This window comes from Physcomitrium patens, chromosome 15, assembly GCF_059467195.1.
Source record: "Physcomitrium patens ecotype Gransden chromosome 15, ASM5946719v1, whole genome shotgun sequence".
NCBI classification, from domain to species: domain Eukaryota; kingdom Viridiplantae; phylum Streptophyta; class Bryopsida; order Funariales; family Funariaceae; genus Physcomitrium; species Physcomitrium patens.
Genome location: NC_143424.1, coordinates 11988918 through 12001332, shown reverse-complemented (window position 1 = coordinate 12001332; position 12415 = coordinate 11988918).

Sequence of the window (12415 nt, the reverse complement as noted above, 5' to 3'; positions counted from 1 at the left end):
ACGTTATACGACAGATCTTTATTTTCTTGCGTTGGTACTCATTGACAACAACATTGCTTCTCAGAGACCTCGAAGCTAAAGGAGTGGGTGATGTTAGGGACATAGTCCTTAGAACCTTCTAGAGACAAGTTTCTAGAACCTTCTAGAGACAAGCTTCTAGAACCTTGTCAAGGACACAGACTCGATGAGGAAAAATATACACCAAAAGGCTATCTCAATATAATAAGTCAAAATATAAACAAGTAGGTATATTAAAAGGAAACTGGAATGGCTATTGCCACAAGACAAGAAACTAAAGACTCTTGAACCTGGACTAGAAGCAAGAAAGGAGTTGACAAGAGTGAAGAAGCCTTCACTCTTGTCTCTATATATACTATCTAACTAGGGGCTACGTGGCGACGTTCTATAGGACCTCCAATATGTGTTGACTTTGTAGGACACATGCCTTGACTTACAAGGCAAGTTTTTCTACGTGTGGGCCACATAGTTAGCTTGATCTTCAAGCTAACAACATGTGTGGCACATGGCCAACTTGTTGACCACGTTTCTAATCCAAAAAGTCAATTAAAGACACCTATGAAGTCAAAGCAGCGTCTAGAAAGTTTTTAGGAAGCTTCTATATTAAATATTATATAATTAACTTACTTTTATCTACTTTTACTTACTTCTACCTATTTCTATATGTAATTATTAGCTTACATGATTATGGCCGTGACATTACCCCCCCTTCTAGAGACGAGTTCCATGAGGAGCGGTCATCATATGTTGAGGAAATCTATGATGCGACGAATTGTATTCGCCACATACTCTGATCTCTGTTCTCTTCGAAGATGATTGATAGGGCCTCTCAACCATCGGTAGTGTCCCATACCAGGGCGGGAAGACCACCCAGTTATTTGATCATTATTGAGGCCTTCATAACTTCCTTCGAATAGAATATTCGGAACACCATCAGGAGTTGTTCCTACCTCTAGCAAAATCACCAAACATCGGGAGTCCCTTCCCAAATCATGATACCAAACGCGTTCTATCTCACCATCTGTTCGAGGAAGAACATGTCGTTCTTGAAGATCTTCATCTCGATTGCGTCATCTTGAAGGTTGTGACAATCGTAATGTCTCGTCCGGCAGGTCAGCAAACGAAGGTTCTTGAGTTGAATCCGCTGGTTGTTGGCTCTCCATCTAATTAGCATCACAAATGTAAAGAAGTTACAAACAAGGATAGGAAATTGAATGTTATCTTGCCTCAATCTTGTCTCTTTTATAAGAGAGATTTTCATCTTGGTTTTGATGGATGTCGTTGATGAAAAACTTTGACTTTAGCTGATGCATTTGCTAGATTCTTGGATGGCTCCCATGTGCGTTCACTAATATCATATCCGCGCCAACGAACAAGATATTCCAGCTTATTTCGGCGTCGCCTTGAGTCTAATATCTCTTCCACCTCAAATTCTTCATTATTATCTACTTCTATAGGAGGCGGTGGCATTTGTCTTCTTCCTTGTATATCCACTGTCTTATATGGTTCAAGAAGAGATACGTGGAATACAGGATGGATCTTCATTGACTCCGGTAGATGTAACCGATATGCAACTGGGTTGATCTGTTCAGAAACAGAAAAGGGGCCAAGCCTACGATAGTCCAACTTGTCACAAGGTCGAGTAGTCTTGATATTGCGACGAAGTAGCCATACCTAATCACCCACGTTGATTTGTGGTTGCTCCTTACGATATAGATCTGCGTTTATTTTTTGTCGTTCTTGAGCTTCCTTCAATTGTGTCTTCATTATTGCATGTAACTCTGACAACCGATTTGCCATATCTTCTGCTGCAGGATTATCAACTTTTGAAAAATCAAAAGTATCAAGTCATGGATGATAGCCATAATTGGCAAAGAAAGGTATTTGTTGCGTGGAAGAATGTACCGTATTATTATAAGCAAACTCTGCCAATGGCAGAAGGGTTGTCCAATCATCTTGTTGGTAGTTGATAGTACACCTTAAATATTGCTCCAAGACTTGGTTTACGCGCTTTGTTTGTCCATCAGTTTGAGGATGGAAAGCCGAAGATAGCTTTATGTCCACTTTTAAAATCTTGAAAAGGGTCCTCCAAAATCTTGACACAAATTGAGTTCCCCTATCCGATATGATATCTTTAGGTAATCCATGATAGCGATAGATATTATCAATGAAAAGCTTAGTTGTTTCTTCACCTGTGATAGATTTTGTACATGGCACAAAATGTGCCATCTTGGTGAAACGATCTACTATCACAAATATAGAATCATAAGATCTTGAGCTTGGAAGATCTGTGATGAAATCCATAGAAACAGAAGACCATGGTTGTTCTGGTATAGGTAATGGCTGAAGAAGTCCGTAAGGTCGATGACGAGGAATTTTTGATCTTGAACAAATATCACATGATTGTACAAAGTCTTTGACTGACTTCCACATTTGTGGCCACCAAAAATCTCTTGATATGAGTTCCAAAGTCTTATTATATCCAAAGTGCCTTGCTGCTGGAAAGTCATGACGTGCTTGAAGAACACGTAAACGTGCTTCTCCTTCTGGAACATATAGGCGTCCTTCAAAATATAATAGATTATTCTTGAACTCAAACTTAGAAGGATCATGAGACTTGGAAGAATTATTCTCGATATCATAAACAAGAGGGTCTGAGGACATACTGGACTGGATTTGCTTGAGAAAAGTTGAATCAACAGTCAATGTTGATTTCATTGCTCGGAGATGAAATTGCTCCGGTTTCAAGAGGACCGTTCTTTGTTGCTCAAAAGCTGCATCTCCTTCTTTTGGTGCAAAATAAGAACGTCTAGATAGGGCATCGGATAAACCTTGTTGTTTTCCTGGCCGATAAGTGATAATGAACTCGAATCTTGACAAAGACATACTCCAACGAGCTTGACGACGATTCAACATGCGTGCTGACATGAAATACTCGAGGTTCTTGTGATCTGTATACACAGTGACTGGACTAGAAGCGCCTTCTAGATAATGACGCCATTCTTGAAAGGAATCCACGATCGCAAGAAGTTCTTTATCGTGGATCTCATAATTGATCTCGGCTGCTGAGAATTTTCTTGAATGAAAAGCTATCGGATGGAGTTTGTCATCTGTTCCCATTTGTGATAAAACTGCACCCAAGGCAAAATCTGATGCATCTGTTTCCATAAAAAATACCTTGGAAAAGTCAACACGATATAAGACTGGTGCAGAGACAAACGATGTCTTCAAGGCTTTAAATGCTACTTCCGCTTCTTGATTCCATTGAAATTTATCTTTACTAGTCAAGCGTGTAAGTGGAGCTGCAACTCGTGAGAAATCTTTGATGAAGATCCGATAGTAATTGGCAAATCCCAAGAAACATTAGACATCTCTTACCGTCCTTGGAATCTTCCAATCCACGATTGTTTGGACTTTCTTAGAATCCATCATGAGACCATCATTTGAAATGATGTATCCTAAAAAGTCAACTTGAGTAGTGTGAAATACACACTTTTCCATCTTAGCGTACAATCCTGCATCTCTAAGTTTTTGTAATACTTGACGAACATGTATTTCATGTTCTTCGACGTTCTTGGAATAGATCAGGATATCGTCTAGATAGCAGACGACAAAATTGTCTAAGAATTCACGAAATATATCATTCATGAGATGTTGAAAAGCAGCTGGTGCATTCGTGAGTCCAAAAGGCATGACATTATATTCGAAATGTCCATACCTGGTTCGAAACGCAGTCTTCCATTCATCTCCTTCTTTGATCCGTACTAGATTATATGCTCCTCTTAGATCTATTTTTGTATAGATCTTAGCTTGATTCAACTGGTCAAGGAGTCCTGATATCAAAGGTAATGGATACTTGTTCTTGATTGTGATCTTGTTGAGTCCTCGATAATCAACACACATTCGTAAAGATCCATCTTTTTTCTTTACGAATAGAATTGGAGCTCTTGCTGGAGATTTTGAATGGCGTATGAAATTCTTCGCTAAATTCTCGTCAATATATGTCTTGAGTTCAGCCATCTCATCTTGCGATAAACTGTAAATTGGTCCAAATGGTGGCTGAGTTCCTTCCTTGAGGTCGATTGAACAATCATATGGGCGATGCTCAGGAAGAATATCTGCATTCTTTTTCTCAAAAACGTCTTGATACTCCTAATATTGACTTGGAATGCCACTTGAAGTCTTTACGTTTTCAGAAATAGGTGCAGCATAAATAGCAAAAGTTGATCCTTCTTTTGCTGCGTGTATAAATGCTTTTGCACCTATCAGTACGGGTTTTACTGTACTAGACTTATAATTTTTTACTTGGTTCGTAGAACTATTAATAACGCTTTTGGAAAAGTCAAGTTTACGCAAATTCCAATCTATTCGAGGGTTATATTTTTCTAGCTAGGATAAACCTAAAATAACTGGATTAGACGGGGATTTAATTATGTTAAAAGCTATGTAGCTATCATGACCGTCTATTGTTACTTTTATAGGATGAGTTTCATGAGTGACATCTCCAGAAGACAAGGGACGACCATCTATGACTTCTACATGTACTGGTTTAGGTTTCTGTACAAAGGGTATTTTACGACTTTTTACAAATTGTTCATCTAAAAAACATGCTGAGGCTCCCGAATCTAATAAAGCAGAGGCTTTGTAATTCTTAGGTCCTAAATATAAGTCTATTATAAAACAAGGAGAGGGTTCTGAGGAGAGGATAGGACCTTCATTAGGAATTGTACAAGGTTCCAGCTGCACGGTCCCTATTGTAGCTGGACGAATCCGTTTTCTGACATGTTGTCTTCTTTGACCGTCGTATCCCTCATTTTATAGTTGCGTCGTTTCTTTGGACAATGTTGAGCAGTGTGCTTAGGTTCTCCGCAATATAAACATAATCCTTCTTGACGACGACGAATCTTTTCTTGCTTAGTTAGGGGTTTAAAACGTACCGCGTCAATTTGCATGTCTTCTACTTTCGAATGTACATTTGGCAAAGGTGTTGATGTTGCCATTGAGTAATAACGTTGAGGTTCCCGTGAATGATTCTCAGATCGAAATTCAAAAAGTTGATTATCACATTTTACCGCAAAATCGATTGCTTGACTCAAAGTTTGAGGATCAGGTAAGTTGAGCATCAATTTCTTTACTTCGTATTGCAATCCATAAAGAAATTGACTGATGAGTGCAGCATCATCCCACTTGATGTCAATTGCAAGTTGTCGAAATTGTGAAGCATATACTGTTACTGAGCGATTTCCTTGTCGCAGAATTCGGATCTTATTTGTTGCAACACGAGTTACATCGTGTTCACCATACATAGATCGAAACTCTACCAAAAAAGCTTCCAAATTATCTAATATTAGATTTTGTTGTTCAAGAAAAGACGAAAACCACGATAATGCAGAACCAGAAAGTAGAGTGCCAATAAACCTGACTTGTGATCCTGGAGTTGGATAGCTTTGCGGTTGAAGTTCAATTGCCAATTGTACTTGATTGATGAACCCTCGAAACTTTGATCTCGTACCATCAAATTTCTCAGGTAAGGCAATTCTTGGTTCTCTAGTGCTTATAGGGTGTTGTACAATTGGAGAAGGAACGTGATTTGTTGTAGATGTTGAAGCAGCTCCGATCATCTCTATATCTCCACTTTCTGCTATTCTTGTTCTTTCATGTGTTGGTGAATTGAGTTGATGCATCGCATGCATTAACTCCCTCATTTGCTCTTGCATTTGTGCCATTGCACTCTTCATTTCAACAAGTTCTGCCATAATGACACTAAGAAGAAAAATTTGTTTGATATTGCTCAAGAAAAAAGAAAAGAAAGACTTGATAACAAAGAAGATACTAAGAACAATATCAGTTTAGAAGTGGGTAATCCGCAAACTTCTAATACGCTTATGTCTTGTCAAGAGAAAGGGGTAATCCACTCTTACTCAAGAAAAAACAAAGCTCTGATATTGTAAGTGTACTCTTGTCAATCTGTCAAGGACAAAGACTCGATGAGGAAAAATATACACCAAAAGGCTATCTCGATATAATAAGTCAAAATATAAACAAGTAGGTATATTAAAAGGAAACTGGAATGGCTATTGCCACAAGACAAGAAACTAAAGACTCTTGAACCTGGACTAGAAGCAAGAAAGGAGTTGACAAGAGTGAAGAAGCCTTCACTCTTGTCTCTATATATACTATCTAACTAGGGGCTACGTGGCGACGTTCTATAGGACCTCCAATATGTGTTGACTTTGTAGGACACATGCCTTGACTTACAAGGCAAGTTTTTCTACGTGTGGGCCACATAGTTAGCTTGATCTTCAAGCTAACAACATGTGTGGCACATGGCCAACTTGTTGACCACGTTTCTAATCCAAAAAGTCAATTAAAGACACCTATGAAGTCAAAGCAGCGTCTAGGAAGTTTTTAGGAAGCTTCTATATTAAATATTATATAATTAACTTACTTTTATCTACTTTTACTTACTTCTACCTATTTCTATATGTAATTATTAGCTTACATGATTATGGCCGTGACAAACCTTCTAGAAGCAAGTCTCAGGAACCTTCTAAAAGCTTCTTAGTTAGTAGAAGATGTTTGGGACATAGTCCTTAGAACCTTCTAGAGATAAGTTTCTAGAACCTTCTAGAAGCAAGTCTCTGGAACCTTCTAGAAGCTTCTTAGTTGGTAGAAGTTGCTTGAGAAGCTTCCTAAATAGGAGTATATATTGGAATCGAGGCTGAAGAGTTCTTCAGTCTCGACAACACATCTCTTGGAGCTCTAGCTCACCTCTCTGGTATTGTTCTTGTATTCATCTGATTAATCTAGTTCTTGCCAGTTTTTCTTGAACTTCTTGGTAGATATCAAGTATGTATTCTGTGTCCGTGACATAAACTTGAATTTAGACGTATCATAAAACTTAGAAGAAGTATTGGTGATATTATGAATAAGAACAAATCACATATTTGATTGAATTTGTTTGAAAAAGATTGAATAAATAGTCAATATTGATTTCATTACTCGAAGATGAAAATACTCCAACGTCAAGAAAATTATTCTTTTTTGATCAAAAGCTATATTTCCTTCTTTTGATGTAAGATAAGAACATCTTAATAGGGAATCTTACAAACCTTGCTATTTTTTAGGTCAATAAGTGATTTTAAAAACAAATCTTGATAAAAACATATTCCAACAAGCTTGGTAACAATTCAAAATACATGCCAACATGAACTAATTGAGGTTCTTATGATCCATTTATATGATAAGTGAAGTAGAAGTGCCTTCTAGATAATGACATTATTTTTGAAATAAATCTATCATTACAAAAAGTTCTTTATTGTGGATCTTGTAGTTAATTTTGGCTACTAAAATTTTCTTAAAATAAATAGTTATAAGATGGAACTTATCATCTTCTTCTATTTGTAATAAAACAATACCTATAGAAAATTTTGATGCATCTATTTTTATAAAGAATGCCTTCAAAAAATTGATATGATACAAGATTGATATAGAAATAAATGTTGTCTTTAAGGCTTCAAAAGTTGCTTCAGCTTCTTTACTCCATTCAAGTTTGAATTTACATATTGGACATAAAAGAGGAGCTAGAACTTGAAAAAAAAATCTTAATGAAGATTTAATAGTAATTAATAAATCTTAAAAAACATTGCACATCTCTGACTGTTTTTTATATCTTTTAATCTATGATAGTTTAGACCTTTTTAGGATCAATCATGAGACCATTGTTTGAAATGATATATCCTAAGAAGTCAACTTGAGTAGTATGAAATATACACTTTTCCATCTTAGCATATAATCCTACATCTTTTAGTTCTTATAATAGACAACAAATATAATTCTTTTATTTTTTTATATTTTTAGAATAAATTAAGATGTTTTTTAAATAATAAACTATAAAATTATCAAGAAATTTATAAAAAATATTATTAATTAGATATTGAAAAATAGTTGGAACATTTGTAAGTCCAAAAGGCATAAATTTTTATTTGAAATACCCATATTTAATTTAAAATATAATTTTTTTATTTACCTCCATCTTCAATGCATATTAGATTTTATGCTCTATGTATATCTATTTAATTTAGATCTTTGTTTGATTTAGTTGATCAAAAAGTCTTGAAATAAAAAATAAATGATACCTAATCTTGATAGTAATTTTGTTGAATCCTTAATAGTCTACACATATCTACAAAGATTTATCTTTTTTCTTTACAAATAAGATGGAAGTCCTAATTGGAGATTTAGAATGGCATATGAAATTCTTAGTCAAATTTTCATCAATGTATTCCTTAAATGTAGCCAATTAATTTTGTGATAAGCTATAGATTGATGTGAATGGTATTTGAGTTCTTTCTTGAAGATCAATGAAACAATCATAAGGATGATTCTTTGAAAGAATATTTACATTCTTTTTTTCAAAAACATCTTGATAATCTTAGAATTGTCTTAGAATGCCATTTGAATTTTTTTTTTCTATCAACAATAGATGTGGTATATATAATAAAAGTTGAGCTTTTTTTTATAGTATATATAAATATTTTTGCACATATAAATAATGGTTTAGATGTATTGGTCTTATGGATTTCTATTTGCTTAGCAAAATCTTGAACTAAATTATGGAAAAAATTGACGTTATAAAAAATCCAATTTATCTAAAAATTATATCTTTTTAATCACAATAATCCTAAAGTACTTGGATTAAAAGGAGATTTAATCATATTAAATATTACAAAACTATTGTGACTACTAGTTGCTACTTTTAAATAAATAGTTTCATGTGTAACATCTCTAAAAGACAATAAAAAATCATCTATTACTTCTACATGCACAAATTTTATTTTCTTAACTAAAGATATATCTTATTTTTTGACAAAGTCTTTATCTATAAAATAGATTGAAGCTCGTGAATCTAATAAGATTAAGATTTTATAATTTTTTGGTTCTAAAAATATTCTATTATAAAACAAGATGAAGGATTTGAGGAGAAAATATTACCTTCACTAGGAGTTATTTAAGATTTCCACCACACGGTTTCTATTATAACTAGAAAAATTTATTTTTCAATACATTATCTTCTTTGGCAACCATACTTCTTATTTTGTGATTGTGTTTTTTCTTTAAATAATATTAAGTAGTATACTTGGATTCTCTATAATATAGGCATAAACCTTCTTGATGACGATGAATCTTTTTTTGCTCAATAAGAGATTTTAAAACATAACATGTCAATTTGTATAGGCTTTAACTTGAATAAGTAAGCTTCTAAAAACTTAAAAGATGTTGCTATAGCTTGATTTGTACTTCTCTAACAAAATCTTTCTTCTTGGCATCTTTTAAAGAGTTGATTGATATATGTAATGGCTTAAGCAATAAATTGCTTTGGTAAATTTGTTTTGACATTATCAACAATAAATCTTAAACATTGTCTTTTAATCCATATTAAAACTAATTAATAAGGGTTTTATCATTTCAATCTATATAGAAAATATGATTTTGGAATTGAGCAACATATGTGGTAGCTGAATACAATCCTTATTGTAGCAATATGAACTTACTCTCTACTATCTTTTTTTGATCATTTTTTTCATATATAGCCATAAATTCTTCTAAAAATGAATTAAAATCATAGAATAATTATGAATATTTTTCTATCAGAGGTACAAATCAAGAGAGAGTACTTTTCATTAGAAATGCACTTACAAAATTAACTTATATAAATCCATTAGAGTATTGAAAAGGATGCAACCTAAAATAAAGCTTAATTTGTTATAGAAATATTTGAAATTTTGATCTTGTTCTATCAAACTTCTCAGGCATACTAATCCTTGCCTCTCTTGTGCTTATAAGAGACTTCGTAAATTTGGTTGTGAGGTTGATTTACTTACTTTTTTTTAACTACATAACTTCTTAATATAGACTTTGGACTTCTTCTATATATATAGGAATATTATTTCCATAATTTGAAGGTAATAGTTTACAAACTTTAAAACATAATAATAGAAGTAGAATAATCCACTTACTTTTAAAAAAAGATAAGAACAATAAATTAATACTCTTATCAAACTTTCAAGAATATGAATCTCAAAGAAAGAAATCCTCAATATATTCTTGTATGACTTTAAAAGATTAAAAAATCATTTAAAGATTGTAATATATTGAATTAGAATAGCTATTGCCAAAGACAAGAAGATTAGATAGTCTTGAAATAAGATTAAAGATTCAAAAGGCATCGACAAGAGTAAAGAAGGCTTCACTTTTGTCTCCATATATACTCTCGAAGTAAGAGCTATGTAGCAATATTCTATAGGACTTCCAACACATGTTGACTTTACTATACACATGTCTAAACTTGTAAGCTAAGTTATCTATATATGTGCCACATAATTAGCTTATTTTACAAGCTACTAATACATATGACATGTGGCTAATTTATTGACCAAGTTTCTAACTTGCCAATTAACTACAAATATATATAAAGTCAAAGTAATGTCTATAAAGCTTCTAAGAAGCTTTTCTAGAAGATATTATAAAATTAATCTATTTTTATTTATTTCTATTTAATCTTATAGGTAATTATTGGAATAAATATATATGTCTATGATACACTGACATACATATTTTATCTAATTAAGAAGAATTAGGTTAAACGTAAATATAGGTAAATTTCATATTATCTTGTGGCAAAAGCTTTATAAACAAGTAATTGACTTTAGATGTGTTTGTAGTTGATTATTAGACTAGAAACTTAGCCAAGAAGTTAACCATGTATTGCATGTGGATGTAGTTTGTAGAATAAGCTAAATATGTGGCTCATATATAAAAAACTTATCTTATAAATTACATATGTGTCTTACAAGTTAAAGACATGTGAGAGGTTCTATAGAATATTGCCACATATCTCTTAACTAGATAGTATATATAGAGACAAAAGTGAAGTTTTCTTCATTCTTATCAACGCTTTTTTAGTTCTTAGACTTGTTTTAAGATTTTCTAATCTTCTTGTCTTTGACATTAATCATTCTAATTTCAATAAAATATTAATTTTGAGTAAATATCTACTCTTTAGTGAGTAAAATAAGAATATATTGAATTTTTGGTTCTTTGAAATTTATGTCTTTGATACTAGATGAATAATTTAAATATAATAGATAACTTATTTTTAATTTAATTTAATTTATTTTATTTTAATTCATATATTTTTAATATATTTTATTTTAAAATCTAAATATGTTTTTATATTGATTAAATATTTTATATATTTTATTATAAAAATAATTAAGTAAAATTAAAATAATCCATTTATTTTTGAACTTGAAATATAATAAGAAGCATTTGTATGAATGGAATTAATTAAACTAATTTAATAGGTGTTATTTAAAAAAAATTGTATATAATAATATTAATTATAATAATAAGACAAAGATAAATTTTTAATGGTCTTATAATAATCAATTTTTTTTTATAAATTATTTAATTTATTTTTTACAATATGAATATTTTAAAAGAATGATTCTAAAATACTTTAAATCATTTTAAATATACATAATTCATAAAATTTTGATTTTTTTAATAAATTTAATAAATCAAGTTTATTGATTATATATAATTGATTATAATTAAGTTAGAAGAATGTTAAATTAATCCAAGTAGTAGTTAAATCAATCCATCCATCAAAACCATCATTATACTGCTCCATCTCCTGTCTTAATGCTCATGTTTTTATGTTCTCATTCCTAGCCCTTGTCTTTCAATCTTAATCCTAACATGCATTCTTTGTCTTGATCCTATCATCCTTTGTTCTCATTTGTAGCATTTGTCCCTCATTCCATTATTTGTATACATTTATACAGATAAGACATAAATATAATTAAAGATCTTGCAAATGTTGTTTGATTTATTTATTTTTATATTTCTTTGTGAACTGAAAACATTGTCAATTATTGACCCAAGCATTTTTTTTATTTCTATTTTTTATAATTTAAACTTTACATTAAAAAACATTTCAAATAACACATTATCTATAGGAAAGCTTCCAGAAATGAGGATGTTTTCCACAAAGTTATCACACATATTCGTCACACTTTTTTCAATCCAAATAGTCAACACAAGCCTCAGTTACATTTCTTCTCCTAGTGTAAGAGAAGGTTCACATCAAAGTTTAAGACATCAAATGAAACCACAAACTTCATAATATGTCCCAAAAATATATTCAGTAGGATGAGGCATAATTTCACAATGTATGTAAAAAAATTAACAACAAAATGGTTGTAAGCAGAGTTCATGATCTCACTCGGTGACACCCACATGGAATAGAATATTATGGGAGCAGCGGAAGGAGGAGGAGGAGGAAGAAGAAGATAAGGAAAAACTCATGGCAGGAGGAGCAGGAAGATGGAAA